The following is an 18628-nucleotide window of genomic DNA, read 5'->3' as shown; positions in this document are numbered from 1 at the left end:
TTCTTGTGCTGGGGACTTTAGAATTGGATTTGAACCCACAACGTCAGACCTTCGAGGCACAAGTACTACCAACTAAGTCAAGGCTGACAGTAGACAAGCCACTGCCATCATCTGCTGCCAAGGTGTTGTGAATTTAGTAAACTGACCAGTACACAATCAGCTGAACTGTTGATCCTTGAGTTTAGATTGTTTTTTATTGGAATGGTATTGGAGACAGGGGATAGAGTCAACAGAGCCTCCTCATTTCTCTGGTTCTCATGATTTCTATTCATGCCTCTCTCTGTAGTTAAGCTTCCAAATGTCTTCTGGTTTCCTCAACCCCACTCTATTGACCTTGACCATATCCTCCCTGTAGAACAATGAGAGGTGATCTCATCAAAACAGGTAAGATCGGAGGGGGCTGGACAGAGTGAATTGTGTTTCCCCTGGTAATGTAGAACAAGGGGATTCAGGATTTCAGGAGTAGGGGATTCAGGATTTCAGGAGTAGGGGCCAAGTCCAGTCAAGTCAAGTCGAGTTTATTGTCATATGGACAACTCCATGTATGCACAGGTGCAATGAAAATTTTACTTGCAGCAGCATCACAGGCACAGAGCATTCACAAGTAAAACATAAATTAAACATAAATTATATAAAGGGATACAAAAAAATAACACATTTAGAACAAAAAAAAGTCCATTGTAGTGCAAAGTGGTCAAAGTGTTCATAGTATTGCTATACTGAGGTAGTGACTAGGGTTGTGCAGGTTGGTTCAAGAACCGAATGGTCAAAGAGAAGTAACTGTTCTTGAACCTGGTGGTGTGGGACTTGAGGCTTCTGTACTTCCTGCCCAATGGTAGCTGCAAGAAGACGGCATGGGCTGGATGGTGGGGATCTTTGATGCTAGATGTTGCCTTCTTGAAGCAGCACCTCATGTTGATGCTACCAATGGGTCACCTATTTTAGATCAAAGTCAAATCATAGTCGAGTTTATTGTCATCTGCACAAGTACATGTATGCACAGGTACAATGAAAAACTTACCTGCAGCAGCATCACAGGCACAGAGCATCATGTAAGCAGCATTCACAAGAAAAACATAAATTATGCACAATTTTTACAAGAAAAAGACAATTAGAACAAGAAAAAAGTCAATTTTAGTGCAAAGTGATCAAAGTGGTCATGGTCTTGCTAAACTGTAATGATTAGGGTTGTGCCATTTGGTTCAAGAACTGAATGGTCAAAGAGAAGTAGCTGTTCTTGAACCTGGTGGTGTGGGACTTCAGGCTTCTGTACCTCCTGCCCGATGGTAACTGCGAGAAGATGGCATGGCCCGGATGGTGGGGATCTTTGATGATAGATGTTGCCTTCTTGAGGCAGCACCTCCTGTAGATACTACCAATGGTGGGGAGAGATGTGTCCGTGATGTATTGGGCTGAGTCCACTACTCTCTGCAGCTTCTTACATTCCCATGCATTGGAACTGCTGCACCAGGCCTTCAGGCCAGTTCAGGATGCTTTCAAGAGATGGAAATGAAGAGGTGTTTCCACTTTCAAAAGGTCATAAATCTTTGTAACTCTCTCACCCAGAGAACTGTGAAGGCAGAGTCACTGAATAGACTTAAGGCCAGGGGAAATAGAGAAGCAGGAGGAAAGTGGAACTGAGGCCAAGGTCAGAACTGCCATGTTCTCATTGAATAGCGGAGTAGACTTGACAGTCTGCATCCTGCTCCTGCTCCTGTTTCCAATGTTCCTAAACTCACATTCCACACTTCTGTCTCACTCCTTCCTTTGCTTCCTTGTCCTCACCTCCTTCCCCCAACAACTGCCCCCTCTGACCCGCCCACCACAGACCGCCAGCAGCTTCCTCTTCCATTCCACCAGGCCCCAGGACACGCTGCCACTAATCGTATCAACCCCTCTCTTCCACCACCACCGCCCTCAGCATTCCAAAGGGAACAGCCCTTCACACCATTCTGGCTGCCTCATCATACCCACCATCCTCACCCTTCCCCTCATCTCCTTCCCGCCTGCCTGGCTCTTTCCGGGGCCCCCCCCCTTCCCCCCCACCATCCAGATATCCATGCACTTCTTACAGACACAACAACAACTTGCATTCTTCTTTCATAGAACCATAGACAGCTCTTTTAGAAAGCCAACATGCTTGCCTTCATTGGTTGGACCACTGAGTTCAAGAGTCAGGAAGCCATGTTGCAGCTATAGAAAACTTTGGTTAAGCTGCACTTGGAGTTTTGCATGCAGTTTTGGTCGCCACATTACAGGAAGGATGTGGAGACTGTGGAAAGGGTGCAGAAGAGGTTTACCAGGATGCTGCCTGGATTCAAGGGTATTAGCTATAAGGAGAGGTTGGACAAAGTAAGGTTGTTTTCTCTGGAACATTGGAGGCTGAGGGGAGATTTAATAGAAGTTTATAAAATTATGAAAGGGTAGATAGTCGGAATATTTTTTCCCAGGGTCAAAATGTCAGATACTGGAGGGCATGCATTCAAGGTGGGAGGGGAAAGGTTTAAAGGATAAGATATTTATTTATTAGTCACATGTACATCGAAACACACAGTGAAATGCATCTTTTGCATAGAGTGTTCTGAGGGCAGCCCGCAAATGTTGCCACACTTCCGGCGCCAACGTAGCGTGCCCACAACTTCCTAACCCGTATGTCTTTGGAATGTGGGAGGAAACCAGAGCACCTGGAGGAAACCCACGCAGACGCAGGGAGAATGTACAAACTCCTTACGGACAGCGGTGGGATGTGTGTGGCAAGTATTTTACACAGAGAGTGGTGGGTGCCTGGAATCTGCTGCCAGGGGTGGTAATGGAAGCAGATGTGATAGTGGTGTTTAAGAATCTATTAGATGGACACCTGAATATGCAGGGAATGAAGGGCAGAAAAGAGTTAGTTTAATTTGGCATTGTGTTCAGCACAGACATCGTGGGCCAAAGGGTCTGTTCTATGTTATATGTCCATGCCAAGTAAAAAGGAAGAGCTGACCAAGCTCTACTCTCTCCCCTGCCCTTGATCCCTAGCCCTGTATGTTACAGCTCATTGAATGCTCATCCACGTACTTTATCACTGTGATGAGGGTTTCTGCTTCCACCACCCTTTCAGGCAGTGAGTTCCAGACCCCCACCACTCCTTGAATGAGGAAAATAAATCCTCAACTCTCACTTAATCCTTTTACCAATGACCTCCATTCAATGGGCCCTAACTTTTGACCTCTCTACAAAGGCAAATCAAACTTGCTGCTGCTCACCATATCTAGAAATCTGCAATTTTACACATCTTGATTAAATCTCTCCTAGGCCTCCTTTGTTCCAAAGAAAACCACCTCAGCTTATTGAGTTTGTCCACACAACTCTAATTTTCCAACCCTGGCAACATCCTTGCTAATTTCCTCTCCAGTGCTATTACACTTCTCTTGTAAAGTGGTGACCAGAATAGTTCGCAGTCATCAGGGTGTGGCTGAACTACTGTTTTATACAGTTATGGCTTATCCTCCCTGCCCTTGTGTTCAATGCCTCAGCTGATAAGGTAAGTATCCTTCATGTGTTCTAGGTACATGGAGAGCTACCCCCAGGGATCTATGGACATCCAGATCCCAAGGGGTTTGTCCACAGTCCTCAGTTCAATTCTATTTACCGTGTCCCCTGGCCTTGTTTGCCTCCATAACTCATCATCTCAAAAGAACATAAGAAGAACACAATAAAGTAGAGCAGGAGTAGGCCACTCTGTCCCTCAAGCCTGCCCCCCATTCAATATGATCATGGCTGATCTATGCTGCCCTCAGCTCCCCTTTTGTGTCCGATCCCCATAGCTTTCAATCATCTGATCTTTCAAAAATGTATCCACCTCCACTCTAAATACTTAAATACTGGCCATGCAGAGGCTCGAGCCTACCTCACACTTCTCCAGGTTGAATCCTGCTTGTTGCTTTGTTGTGAACCTCTGCGGTCCATTGACATCATCCTGTCACACACAACATTCTTCTCACTCACCACCCCAAAGTTGGCTTGGTCGGAAAACCCAATCAGGACACGAACCCTGATCGCTGGAGAGCTGGAAATTTTCCCCTTGGAAGATGAAAGATGATTTGATAGAGGAGTTTGCAATTGTGGATGGAATTGATGGAACAAAAAGCAGGGTAACTGTTTCCAGAGGCAGAAAGGCTGGGTAACCAGAGGACTCAGATGAATGGTGAGCTGGGGTGAGTAACAGGGGAACATATTCTGCTCCTGGTTTCTCTGAGACTCTGTGGCAAGAAGGTCATCGATGATACTTGGAGCTCCAATTTATGTCAAAAAGACAGGAAATAGAAATGGTGCAAATGGTGATTTCATTAGGTACACGTTTGACAATGGAACAATGTCAGCAAAGCTAATGTGGTCCAATTACCCAGAGGGTGCTAGTTCACCTCTTTCATGAGTCACCTGTACAAGTCTTCCTATCCTGTGTTAATTGCATATTTCTCCCTAGTATGAATTCACTTCACAGTTCTATCATGATTTGGTTATCCACTTCTCCCTATGATGAGATGATTATACACTCCTGCCTACTAAGAGTTGGCTGTACGCATCTCCCTATTGTGAGTTGGCTGTACATTTCTCCCTGTTGTAGTGCTGTACCATTCTTCCTGTTGTAAGTGGTTGCACAGTTCTCCCTGTTGTGAGTTAGTTGTACAGTTGTTCCTGTTGCAAGTGGTTGTACAGCTCTTCCTGTTGTGAGTGGTTGTACAGTTCTCCCTGTTGTGAATTAGTTGTACAGTTCTTTCTGTTGTAAGTGGTTGTACAGTTCTCCCTGTTGTGAGTTAGTTGTACAGTTCTCCCTGCTATGAGTTAGTTGTATAGTTCTCCCTGATGTGAGTTGGTTGTACACTTCTCCTGTTGTTAAGTAGTTGTACAGTTCTCCCTGTTGTAAATGGTTGTACTTTTCTCCCTGTTGTGAGTTGGTTGTACACATCGCCCCGTCATGAGTTCAGTTCATAGTTCTCCATGTGAGTTAGCTATACACATTTCTCTATCATGAATTGGCAATACCTTTCCTCCTTGAACCTACCTGAGGAAAGCAAGACACTGTCATGGCCTGGGTACGCAGAGGAACATTGTACTTTAAAACCCGTGTGGAGTCACAGCTGGACTAATTTTGTGCCTGTGGATAAACCTTCAGCTAATAGAGCCAGATTGATACCAGTTCCATGGAGATTTGTTATGCCCTGTCACCCCCAGCATGACAGTGATTAAAAATATTCTATATCTGTTTACCATGAGCATCCAAAGGATATGCTCTTCAAGCAGTAAAACAAAATGATCGGAAATATTCTGTGCTAGAACAGTTCATGGATGTAAATACTTAATGTGCGTCACTATGGACATGATCAAGATCTGCTAACTGATGTTCCATGAAAGTGGCTCACTGACTAAATAAACTACTTCGTTTGTATATAGAACATATGAAAAAACAATTAAAAATATAATTAGTTAACCGGTGCCATAAAAGAACTCAGAGAAACCAGGGCCAGGAATTAGTGCTAGCTCATCAGGTTATGCAGTTTTCGTAACAGTGAACAAACTGCTGGAGGAACAGGCAGCATCTGCGGAGGGAAATGGACAGTCGATGTTTCAGGTCGAGATCCTTCATCTGGACTCCATGCTATTTCCGTGGTTGGGGAGGTGAACCCAGTTAACATGGGTCACCTGTCACCTCAATCTGGCTTCACCTTCCCACTGTCCTGACCCTGAATCACTCGTCCTCATTAATCCCTTTGGCACTAGTCTGGCAGGTCATCGCAGTTGCTCCGTTGGCTAAGTGAAGACTTGCTGACAGGTTTGCTGAGCACTCCCATCCTGTCCAGGATAGGGCTCCCATTGCTGGATGTTTTCTCTCCTTCACAAAGCCACTGCTTGCCATCTAATGTTCAAGAAGTTGGGGGATTTGCCTCTTGTGAACACAAATCTTACCTGCTGCTGAAAGTCAGCACTGCCACTGGTTCACTAACCCTTCCAATTCACTTTACTTTTGAGATTGATGCTCCTTGCAGCGTCTCTGGCCCAGAGCAGAAATATTAACTGCATCCTCACATTTGGAGTCACAGAGCCATACAGTGCAGAAATGGGCCCTTCGGCCCAACTGGTCCATGCCGACCAAGGTTCCCATCTAAGCTAGTCCCATTTACCCGTGTTTGGCCCATATCCCTCTAAATCTTTCCAAACCATGTACCTGTCCAAATGCCCTTTAAATGTTGTTAAAGTGCCTCAACCACTTCCTCTGGCAGCTCATTCCATATGCAGACCACCCTCTGGGTGAAAAAGTTGCCCCTCAGATTCCTATTACATCTCTTCCCTCTCACCTTAAAATAATTTCTGCAAATACTTATTTCTAGACATTTTTAAAATGTGAAATTTAGTTACGTTTTGGTTATTTTCTTACTCCAGTCTGTCTCTTTATTCCTTCCATACCCAAAATGCCTCTAACTCGTCCTATTTCCTTCTCAATCAATTCCCTATTACTTTTATTTCACTGGGTACTGAGTTACCTATTTGACTATCTTCTCCTGCTGAGGCAGTCCCTCAGGACTGAGGGTGACTTGCTTCCACTCCGATTGTGTGGGTTCTGAGGTCCCTGATGAGGCCAATGCTGGAACCGCAGACTCTTCCACAGGCGGGACAGGAACCAGATGAGGCGGTAGGTGGGTGGTTTGTGAAGTGGTCCACTCCTCCTACCACTTATACAGGGCTTCTGTGAACTCCCAATGCAAGGTTCTCAACACAATTCTGAATGCTCCTTCTCCACTTTGAGTGGTCATGGTCCATTTACTCCCAGGAATGCTGCTCTTCCTCAAGGAAGCTTTGAGCATATCCTTGAATCTTCGCCACCTGATAACCTCCTACCATGGCAGATCTCAGAAAAGAGCGCTTGTTTCAGATGTCTGTTTCGAGCATGTAGGTGACATGGACTGCCCAGCGTAGTAACCAGGGCCGCAGTGCTGGGATGTTGGCCTGTGATTGGTTTATTTGTCTGTCTCATGAATTTGGGGAATTTTGCTGAGGCAGCGTTAGCTTTATATTTCCAATGTCCAGAGATGCCTGTTGTAGGTAAAAATAAGTTCCCATTCCCTCAGAAGAATAGTCAATGCCATGTTTCCAAGAAGCACACAAGTGTCTTTCACCTTAACATACAGTATATTCATTGAACATAGAACATTGAACAATACAGCACAGGAACAGGCCCTTTGGCCCACCATGTCTGTGCCGACTGTAATGCCAACTTAAACTGTTCGTCTGCCTGTACATGGTCTACACCCCTCATTCACATGCCTGTCTAAATGCTTCTTAAACATCACGATCGTAAATGCTTCCACCACCTCCCCTGACAGTGCTTTCCAGGCACCTAGCACTCTGTGTAAAAAAAACTTGCCTCGCATGTCTCCCTTAAACTTACCCCCTCTCACCTTAAATCTACACCCTCTAGTGTTTGACATTTTCACCCTGGGAAAAAGACTGTGACCATTCACCATATCAATGCCTGATTATCTACCCTATCTATGCCTCTCATAATTTGATATACTTCTATCAGGTCGCCTCTCAGTCTACGATGATCCAAAGAAAACAATCCAAGTTTGTCCAACTTCTCCTTATAGCTAATATTCTCCAGTCCAGGCAGCATCCTGGTGAACCTCTTCTCAAGTCAAGTCGAGTTTATCGTCACATGCACAAGTCCATGCGCACAGGTGCAATGAAAAAACTTGCAGCACCATCAAAGGCACATAGCATTAGAGACACAACATTCATAAGAAATACACAAAATTATGCAAAATTATGCAAGAAAGAATGCAATTGGAATGAAAAGAAATGAAGTCCATTGTAGTGCAAAGCAGTCATAGTGTTGCTATACTGAGGTAATGACTAGGGTTGTGCAGGTTGGTTCAAGAACCGAATGGGCAAAGAGAAGTAGCTGTTCTTGAACCTGGTTGTGTGGGACTTCAGGCTTCTGTACCTCCTGCCCGATGGTAGCTGCGAGAAGATGGCATGGCCTGGATGGTGGAGATATTTAATGATAGATGTTGCCTTCTTGAGGCTGGTTGTCATGTAAATACGCCCGATGGTGGGGAAGGATGTGCCCGTGATGTATTGGGCCGAGTCCACTACTCTCTGCAGCTTCTTATGTTCCTACACATTTGAATTGCCGCACTACACTGTGAGGCAACCAGTCAGACACTTTCAACAGCACATCTGCAGAAGTTTGTTGGAGTGTTCGGTGACAAGCCGAACGTCCTTAACCTTCTAAGAAGGTAAAGACGCTGGCGCGCCTTCCATGTGATTGTATCTACGTGCTGGGCCCAGGACAGGTCATCTGATATGCTAACACCCAGGAATTTAAACCTCTCCAAGCTTCCACCAACTGTGGTGACTAGAACTGCACACAATTCAGTGGCTGGCATGGTCCTGAGGAATGGATCCTGGGCAATAAGGATGACCGTGCACTTTCCTAGTTCCTTGTCCCTGTGAGCTCCCCAACCTCACCAGTTCAGTGCAGGTGCAAGTATCAAGTCAGTGGTGGAAAGTGCCAGAGGACTCCTGAAGATGAGACCCAGCAGCCTGCATTTTTCTGAGGGAGAATTTCACCCCACGGCAGGTGGGGACGTAGAGACTCCATGCCCTTGGACTACCCACTGCCACCACCCAGTAATCCACAGACAGCAGCCAGTGTTGGGGGAGGAACATCAAGGAGATCTGGAGCCTGGGACCATGATGCGCAGGCTGACGAGTAACAGGAAGAGGAAGGCCACTGAGGGGGAAGGACCCTGCCTAGCATCCCAGCTGCACAGAAGAGGCAAGAGCGGGCCACGTGTGGTATAAGGGGCTCCCGATGCAGAGAGACTTCGCCTATGGAGTCTGCAAAAGGAAAGTCCTCAGTGCGAGCCTAGTGACCCCGTTATAACCGCCAATAATCAGCCAGCTGATGATGCATAAATTCCCCTCATCAGCCGCTGCTGTGAAGGTCCACCCACACCAATCCTCACACAAGAATAGATGAATCCAGCTATTTAAACCTAGTTACAACTAGTTTAAACCTAGTTAAACCTAGTTGCTTTATATCCATCATGAAGCATCCATCACAGTGCTTTATGATGGACGCACTGGGGTTAAAGAATTCAGAACATTGCAGAATGTTACTGTGAGGATCCCCCACCTGACAAGTAAGAATGTGGAATTCTTTTCCACATGGATCTGTGGTGCTGGAATTCCCCTTCCAACAGAAGATGACCAGCCATCTTCCTGTTGGGCTCTTCTTATGGAGGGGTTGGTGGGTGTCCTGGTCTCTCAAGGCACAGACCTTTCTCCCAGCATCTATCCCAATGTCCAGGACTTGCACGTCCCTCTGGATGAATGTGTTTCCCTGTCTCCCTTGCATGGCAGCAACAGTGTGTGTTGCCATGGGGACTGTGCCTCTGAAGGCAGACACCCTACTTTGATGTAATGTACGGTGTCCGGAGGTGCGTGAAACTGGTATTAGTTTAGATGGATACTTGAAGGTTAGCATGGACGGACTGGACCAAAGGGCCTGTTTTCTCTGTTGCATGAGTCTCTGCCTCTATCCTCAAGGATCCCACGAAGATAGCTCATCAGACAGTGTACTTTAGCTATGCTCCCTGCCCTCCAATAGGCTTTTGAGACCTGGGTTACCGATGGCAGGTTCCTCAAGGCACTGAGAAAATACCGCCAATGAGACCGCCTCAAAATCCTCCAAATCCACTGGATGGATAAGTGAAACAATGTCAGTGTCCTCTCCCAAGACAATATCTCCAGGGCAAGCGATGGTGTTCACAAGACTGACGCCAAACTCCTGAAACACTTTGTCCTAAGCTTTATGAGAAAAGATTACCAGGTGGACAGATGAAACAATTCAAAGATCTATTCAAAACCTCCTTAAAGAAATGCAACATCCTCGCCATTTGAATAAGGAATTAGAGTCATAGAATCATAGAGTCATAGAATGATGGATGCATAGGAGCAGGCCCCTTGATGCACTAGATCCATTTACATTAATACTACACTAATCCCATTCTGTATTCTCCTTGCATTCCCATCAACTCCCCTAATCCTCTGACTCGCTGACACACTGGGGTCAATTTACAGTGGCTAATTAACCTACTGACCCACACATCTTTGGGATGTGAGAGGGAACCACAACCCCCGGGGGAAACTCATACAGTCACAGGGGGAACGTGCAAACTCCACAAGGACATCACCTGAGGTCAGAATTGAACCTGGGTCTCTGGCGCTGTGAGGCAACAGCTCTACTAGCTAAATCATTCTGCTTCCCCAAATTATCCCCAGAAACCTGTTCAAAATCTATCTCTGAATTAATTTCTTCCTTTTGGGCAGTTTTCCAGAGACCCCCAAGGAATCTTTGACTCATGACCGCTCAAGGTGGAGAAGGGGCATTTGGGATTGTGTTGAGAGCCATGAATTGGGAGTTCACAGAAGTGAACTGTGTAAGTGGTAGCAGTAGCGGGCCACTTCACAAACTACCCACCCACCCCCTCATCCAGTTCCTGCCCCATCTGTAGACGAGTCTGTGGTGACAGAGAACCTCGAATCAATGCGTCAGGAGCACACAGAGACCCTGTGCAAGTGTCAAAAGGAGCGCACCACATCGCAAATCACACAGCTGTCCTCAGCAACACACAAAACGCTGGAGGGACCCAGTCCAGATGAAGGGTCTCGACCCAAAACATCGACTATCCATTTCCCTCCACAGATGCTGCCTGACCCGTTGAGTTCCACCAGCACTTTGTGTGTTTGCTCTAGAGTCCCGCACCTGCCGTCTCCATTACAGACCTGCCGTGCCAAGTGCCTCCTAACCATTCTGCAGCAATATCTCTGGTCCATCAGACACATCAGAACCCACAGAACTGGAGGGGAAGCAAGTCACCCTCAATCTCAAAGGACAGCCTCAGAAGAAGAAATAAATATCAAACCTGTCCCTGGGGATAACTCCTTTCCCAGAGAGTGGGACAAGATATGTTAGGTCTCTCCAGATGGATTTACACAGTCTAAGTTCTATGTCTTATCTGAAGGCCAGACCTCCCTCTTTATGTTAGTGTGAAATTCAAACTATAGACCCTGGCATGGGATACAACCCACAACATTGCAACCCAGGGGTGAGAGAGCTAGCCAGTGACATTTATGATTTTATTACACATAAACTGCAGAGCAATTGCCTGGAAGCTTTTACACGTGGGGTGGTATAAATGACTTCCTTATTTTTGAAATTAAATTTTAATAACCAGAAACAAAGTGGATTTGTGATTCATTTTATTACTATGATACTCAGGTTCATTTGGACTGGCAGTAGTAGTTTACAAGGGTCTGGCATCACTTTGACTAGTTTCTATTTAATTTCACCTGGGCCAATATTTATGGAAGAAGGGATTAAGGCTGACTTGATTGCGAGATATTGGACTGAGCAGATCCCAGTGTCATAAATGGATTGAATGAGGCGGGAGGCACATCAACAAATATTTGTCTGGTTCACTCATTAAATCTGCTCCCTGCTCTCTGTATAAAGACTGGCCTCTCACTTCCCTTTGTTATTCAGCATTAATTAACAAGGCACTGTTTGCTCAATCGTCTGTGCTTATTGCTCAGACTGAGCTCAGAGTAAACAAGGGTGGCCTTGCACGATTGGGTATGTGTGTTTTTGGATGCAAATGTACTCAGCCCATGGCTTTGCAGGAGGCGAGTGAGTGCTTAACACCACAGCTCACAATTCAGTCCGACACAGTTAGGCTCCACCTGATTCAAGGTCAGAGATGACGGTAATTGTGTTCAAAGTGAGGCAAAGATTATCTTTCCTTGTATGTGATGTACCTGAGTCTACAACCAAAAAAGCCAAAGAAACAAGCTCTGTCCGGAGTGGCCACCTGGATCTTCTGGTTGCTAGCCATTTTAATTCCCATTCCCATTCCCACACCACCCTGTCCTCGGCCTCCTCCACTGCCAGGGTGAGGCCAAGCACAAACTAGAGGGAGAGCACCTCATATTCCTCACCAGCGCCTCTACTTCCTCAGAAGGCTAAAGAAATTTGGCATGTCCCCTTTGACATTCACTAACTTTTACCGATGCGCCATACAAAGCATCCTATCTGGATGCACCACGGCTTGGTATGGCAACTGCTCTGCCCACAACTGCAAGAAACTGCAGAGAGTTGTGGACACAGCCCAGCGCATCACAGAAACCAGCCTCCCCTCCTTGGACTCTGTGTCTATACCTCTCGCTGCCTTGGTGAAGCAGCCAGCATAATCAAAGACCCCACCCACCTGGGTCATTCTCTCCTCTCCCCTCTCCCATTAGGCAGAAAATACAGGAGCCTGAGGGCACATACACCAGGCTCAAGGACAGCTTCTATCCCACAGTGAGAAGATTATTGAACGGTTCCCTTATATGATGAGATGGACTCTTGACCTCACAATCTTCCTTGTTATGACCTTGCACCTTATTGTCTACTTACAATGCACTGTGTAATGAATTAATCTATACGAACGGTATGCAAGATAAGTTTTTCACTGTACCTTGGTACAAGTGACAATAATAAACCAATACCAGCACCAATATTCCTCCTGGGTAGTTTACAACCCGACAGCCTGAACATTGAATTCTCCAATTTCAGGTAACCTGCTCCCCCTCTGTCCCTTTTCTCTCTCCTTCTGGTCTACCCAGGCCCTCTCACACACCCACTTCTTTCTGACACCCTTCCCCACTCCACCCCCAGTCCCCTATCACCCAATTTCTTTCCCCTCCCCACCTACTCCATCTGCTCGTCACCCAAACACACCTCCTAATGAGGGCAGGTGGCTGAAAGTTTAGACACAGACTTTAGTCACACAGAGCAAATTAAAGGAGAAGAGAGAGCAGATGATGTGGGGGTGGGGTATGGTGGAGGACTCCAGAGCTGGCGTAGGTGAAGGTAGTGCACCAATAGAAGTTGAAGATGGAAAGCCATCTGACGTCCTGGAGGGTTGTCGAGCTCCGGAAGGTGCAGAAGCTCGAAGCAACAGGCTATTGAACATGAAAGTGAGAGGTTTAAAAACGAGTCATTGACAGTTGGTAGTATTCTGACTTGTTACATCACAGCCTGCTGTGGAAACTCCAATGCACAGGAACGCAAGAGGCTACAGAGAGTGGTGGACTCAGCCATGTTCCCTCATGCGTACAGCTCTCCCCACCATCGAGGACATCTACAAGAGGCAATGTCTCATGAAGGTGGCATTCACCATCAGGGGCCCCCACTATCCGGGCCATGCCTCCTTCTCAATGCTGCCATCAGGCAGGAGGTACAGAAGACCCACACCTCAAGGTTCAACAACAGCTTCTTCCCCACTGCCCTCAGGTTCTTGAACCCTGAAAAACCGTAACTCTACCTCGGACTATATTTCTTTTCCTCTCTCTCAATCTTGCACTAGCATTGTTATGTTTATTTTGTTGTTTACTTTGCACACATGTAAGTTATGTATAATTTATGTTAACTTATATATGTCCTCATCTTGTAATGTACTGTGTTGCTGCTGCAAAGAGTTAATTTTCATGGTACTTATACCCTATGTATGTATGCCCATGACAATAAGCTTGAACTTGAACTTGGTGCTGGAGTGGACTAGTTGTCTCATGAAGAAAACTTGGACAGGTGAGGCTTGTGTCCACAAATGATTAGAGAAGTGAGAGAGGTCTTGATTGAAATATGTAAGATAAGGTAAGATAAGATTTCTTTATTAGTCACATGTACATCAAAGCACCCAGTGAAATGCATCTTTGCCTAGAATGTGCTGTGGGCAGTCCACAAGTGTCACCACGCTTCCGGCGCCAACATAGCACGCCCACAACTTCCTAACCTGTACATCTTTGGAATGTGAGAGGAAACTGGAGCACCCGGAGGAAACCCACACCAGACACAGGGAGAACATACAAACTCCTTACGGACAGCGGCTGGAATTGAACCCGGGTCGCTGGTGCTGTAATAGTGTTACGCTAACTGCTACACTACTGTAATCCTGAGGAGTAGATGTGAAGAAGAAGAAGAAGATTCCTCCTGTTGGAGAATTAGGAACCAGGGCTCGCTGTTCTAAAATAAGGAGTTGACTATTTAAGACAGAGATGAAAGGAAGTGTTTTCTGTCTGAGAGACGTGTGTCTTTGGAAGTCTCTCCCTCTATGGGTGGTGGAAGCAGAGTTTGGAATATTGTTAAGGGAGAGGTAGATAGATTATTGATAATCAAGGGTATGAAAGGTTTCCATGGGTAGATCAGAATGTGGAGTCAAGGTTACAAACAGATCCACCAAGCTGTATAACACAGGACTGTGAGACAAGATGTGTGGTGCAGGGCTTTGGGACAAGGTGTGTAATGCAGGATTGTGAGCATATGACAAGAGAAAGACTGTGATCAGGATCCAGATTCAGATCAGGACTAGGATCAGGATCTGGATGTGAATTGGGATCAGGATGGGGATCAGGATCAAAATCAGGACCAGGATCAGGATCAGCATTGGGATCAAGATCAGGATAGCAATCAGGATTGGGATTGGGATAGGGATCAAGATCAGGGATCAGGATCAGGAGAAGGATCAGGATTAGTATCAAGATCAGGACTGGGAGTTGAATTGGGATCAGGATTGAGAGCAGATTCAGAATTTCGATCAGGATTGGGATCAGGATCTGTCTGGATCAGAGCAGATTGAAATGTACTCAAGCTTGTGTCTGCAGGCCAGAGTTTGCTGCTCACTGTTGTTTATGGAGGGGATCGGGCAGTGCATGGAACAGCTCAACATAAAGACAGAGGAAGGTTACAAACACCAGCCGGAGGGCCATCCATGCTGTGCCTATCACCTTCGTTTCATTAGCTGTGTTTATCACCCTGCTCCAAAGTCGAGTCCCTCACATTCACACAGCCCTTGGTGGAGCCAGGTCCTGGCTGGGGTGATTGACACTGCAGCTCAGACACGGGAGGGTTAACCCCAGCCTGTGACCACAGAACACCTGCACAGGCTGAAGATGGAGGACAGTGGTCCGATTGTTCACAGCTTTCACTGGACCTGTCAGGCTGTCGGTCAATGTTGTACAAAGTCAGGCGGAAACATTGCTCGCTGCTGCATGGCAGCCTTTCATCTCCTCCAGCACCCCCTCCTCCCTCCCCCCAACTAGGTCCTTCCTTGCTCCCAATCCCAACCAGGTGCAAGGTATGAACCTGACCACGCTGAATGATGCAATTGTTCTCTTGACTGAACGAGGGCCTATAGCCAGCAACCAGGCTGAAGTCACAGGTCAGCACAGTGGCAAAGTCCCGCCCATTGAGATCATCCCGGCAACAAGATCGCAAGCTGCCAATTGGCCAGGAGCAAGCCAGCCAAACCTTGTTCTTTGAAAGAGGGCATGACTGGGTTTTAATTCATGCCTCTTTTGGCCAAGGGTGGACTGACTGTGAGGTTCAAGGTGGCATTGAAAGTGGACAAAGAGCATGAAATGTGAGCCCTCTAGTCAGCAGCTCAGACCTTTGTTCTACCCTCAAGGACACAAGAGGAAGGAGTCCCACACCAGGTGACCACAACATGACACCTAAGGACACTTCCTCTGGCAGGGATAGTCAAAGCTGGAGAGATTGTTGGCTCCATTTCTGAAGCCAAGCACCTTGCTGGAGGTTCATAGCCACTCACTTTTAGCCCTCACAAACTCACATGGAATCTGGCACCACTTAAGTTGCTAATTGGTAATTGATTTATTATTGTCACAGCGAAAAGTTTTGTTTGCATGCCATCCAGACAGATCATTCCATACATCAGTGCATCGAGGTGGTACAAAGGGAAAAGCAATAACAGAATGCAGAATATAGTGTTACAGTTACAGAGAACGTCCAGTGCAGGTAGACAATAAGGTAAAAGGGCCACAGTGAGGTAGACTGGGAAATCAAGAGTTTATCTTTATTGTATAAGAGGCCCATTCAAAAGCCTGATAACAGTGGGATGGAAGCTGTACTTGAGCCTGGTGGTATGTGTTCTCAAGCATTTGTATCTTCTGTCGGATGGAATGGGGGAGGAGAGAGAATAACCAGAGTGGCGGTGGGGTGGGGTCGTTGATTATGTTGGCTGCTTTCCCGAGGTAGCAAGAAGTGTAGTCAATGGAGGGGAGGCTGGTCTTCATGATGGACTGAGCTTCTTTCACAATCCTCTGCAATTTCTTGCAGTCTTGGGCAGAGCAGTTGCCACACCAAGCTGTGATGCATCTGACTGGGATGCTTTCTCTGGTGCATTGGTAAAATTTGGTGAGGGTCATCAGGGATATGCCAAATTTTCTTAGCCTTCTGAAGAAGTAGAGGCTCTGGTGTGCTTTCTTGGCCATAGTAGCTACATGCTGGACCAGGACAAATTCTAGCTGATACTTACACGTAGGAACTTGAAGCTCTCAACTGTCTCCATCTCAGCACCATTGATACAGACAGGGGTACATACTCCACCCCACTTCCTAGTCAATGACCAGCTCTCTTGTTTTGCTGACAATGAGAGAGAGGTTGTTGTCTTGACGTTATGTCACTAGGCTCTCTATCTCTTTCCTGTACTCTGTCTCATCGTCTTTTGAGATTCGGCACACTACAGTGGTGTCATCTCAAACTTGTAGATGGAGTTAGAGCAGAATCTGGCCACACAGATGTCGGTTGCGAGACATCTGGAACTATGTCAGAAGAGCAAAGCAAATCCTGTGTAGGCTTGTCTTCCATGTTACACAATATGTAATAGTCTTTCTTATTTATTTACTTCCTGGGATCTGAGAATTGTTGGCAAGACCAATATTTATTGCCCTTCCTTATTTATCCTCAAGAAGGTGGTGATGATGCCCCTATCTTGTGGTCCTTCCGGTGCAAATATCTCCATGGTGCTATTGGAGAGGGAGTTCCAGGAATTAGACCCAGTGATGATGAAGGATCAATGACAGGTTTCCAAGTGGGGTTGTGTGCAAGTTGAAGGGGAACCTGTAGACGGTGGTGTTCCCATGCATCTGCTGCCATCAAGACCAATGCAGGGTCTTGACCCAAAATGTTGACAATTCCTTTCCCCCTACAGATGCTGCTCAACCCTCCAGCAGTTTGTTTTTTTTGTTGAGGAAAATGGAATATTTCTTGCCTTTTACCTCAAAAAGAGTGGGGATCCAAGGGTGGGAGCAAAGCCACAGTTCGCCAAAGTTCTACTGACACCTACTCTGGACACTGCATTCAGTCTGGGCACGGAGCCTCTGGAAGGATGGACTAGTTTTGGAGGGAGTGCAATGCAGGAAGACCCCAGGGCTAGAAGTATTAGATTATGAGTGCAGGTGGCACTGACTAAGCTTGTACCTCACTGAGTACACAAGATCAGCGGCCATCCAAACAAGGTGCTGAAGATGATTAAATGGTTGACAGTGTAGATAATTCTGATTTCCTCTTGTGACGTCTAGGACCTGGGCTTTTCAGGTTCATAAGACTCTACATCCAAAGGGAGTAGGTAGTTGTAAATTTCTCCCCCAAAAGCTGCTGAACCTTGGGGTCATATGAAAATGTAAGAACTAGAAATGTAAGGTTCATTTCTGACCACTGTCTATAAGGAGTTTGTACATTCTCCCCGTGTCTGCATAGGTTTCCTCCAGGTGCTCCGGTTTCCTCCCACATTCTAAAGACGTACGGGTTAGGAAGCTGTGGGCATGCTATGTTGATGCCGGAAACGTGGCGATACTTGTGGGCTGCCCCCAGAACACTCTACGCAAAAAAAGATGCATTTCACTGTGGTTTCGATGTACATGTGACTAATAAAGATATTTTTTGTCTTATCTTAGATTGATCTGTTGTCTTGGGGGGAGATAAAAAAATCAAGTGGATATTTGGAGTTAAAATACAGATCAGCGAAGATCTAATTGAAATATAGAACAAATTCCAATCGGCTGAATTTCCAGATTCAAGCATCTGCAGTTTCTTGTGTCTTTCATGGGCTGAATGGCCTCGTCCCATTCCTATGCCTCTTGCTGCTTTCCCTGGTATATTGAGCTCTCACTTGCACAGTCCTGGTCCAGGGATTCAGGGACAGAAAAGGATGGTGTTGCTCACTGCAATCTCTCTCATCACTGTAATATGACACTTGCTGACAATCTGGTCCTCACATTCAATGTCAGTTTTGCATCAAGGAATTGGATTCCACCAGTATTTCACCAGAACTCAAGAAGCGTATAAAATGCAAGAGTCTGTCTGTAAATATTCTTTCACGTGCCAAAGATCATGGGCAGGAAAATGGTGGCCTAGTCAATCAGCCAACTTTCCCCCACACTGTGCTCGATATGCATGAATATAAAAATGTAGAACTGTTCAGATCGCTGCCTTTTTTGGTATTTGATGGCTCTGGGCCTTTACTCGATAGAGTTCAGAAGGATGAGGGGGGACCTCATTGAAATCTACCAAATATTGAAAGGCCTCAATAAAGTGGATGTGGAGAGGCTGCTTCCAGTAGTGGGAGAGTCTAGGAAAGAGGCACAGCCTCAGAATAGAAGGACGTCCTTTGGAACAGAGATGAGGAGGAATTTCTTTAGCCAGTGGGTGGTGGATCTGTGGTATTCGTTGCCAAGTCAT

Source organism: Pristis pectinata, chromosome 3 (genome assembly GCF_009764475.1).
Source record: "Pristis pectinata isolate sPriPec2 chromosome 3, sPriPec2.1.pri, whole genome shotgun sequence".
NCBI classification, from domain to species: Eukaryota; Metazoa; Chordata; class Chondrichthyes; order Rhinopristiformes; family Pristidae; genus Pristis; species Pristis pectinata.
Note: the sequence above shows the minus strand (reverse complement) of the source record.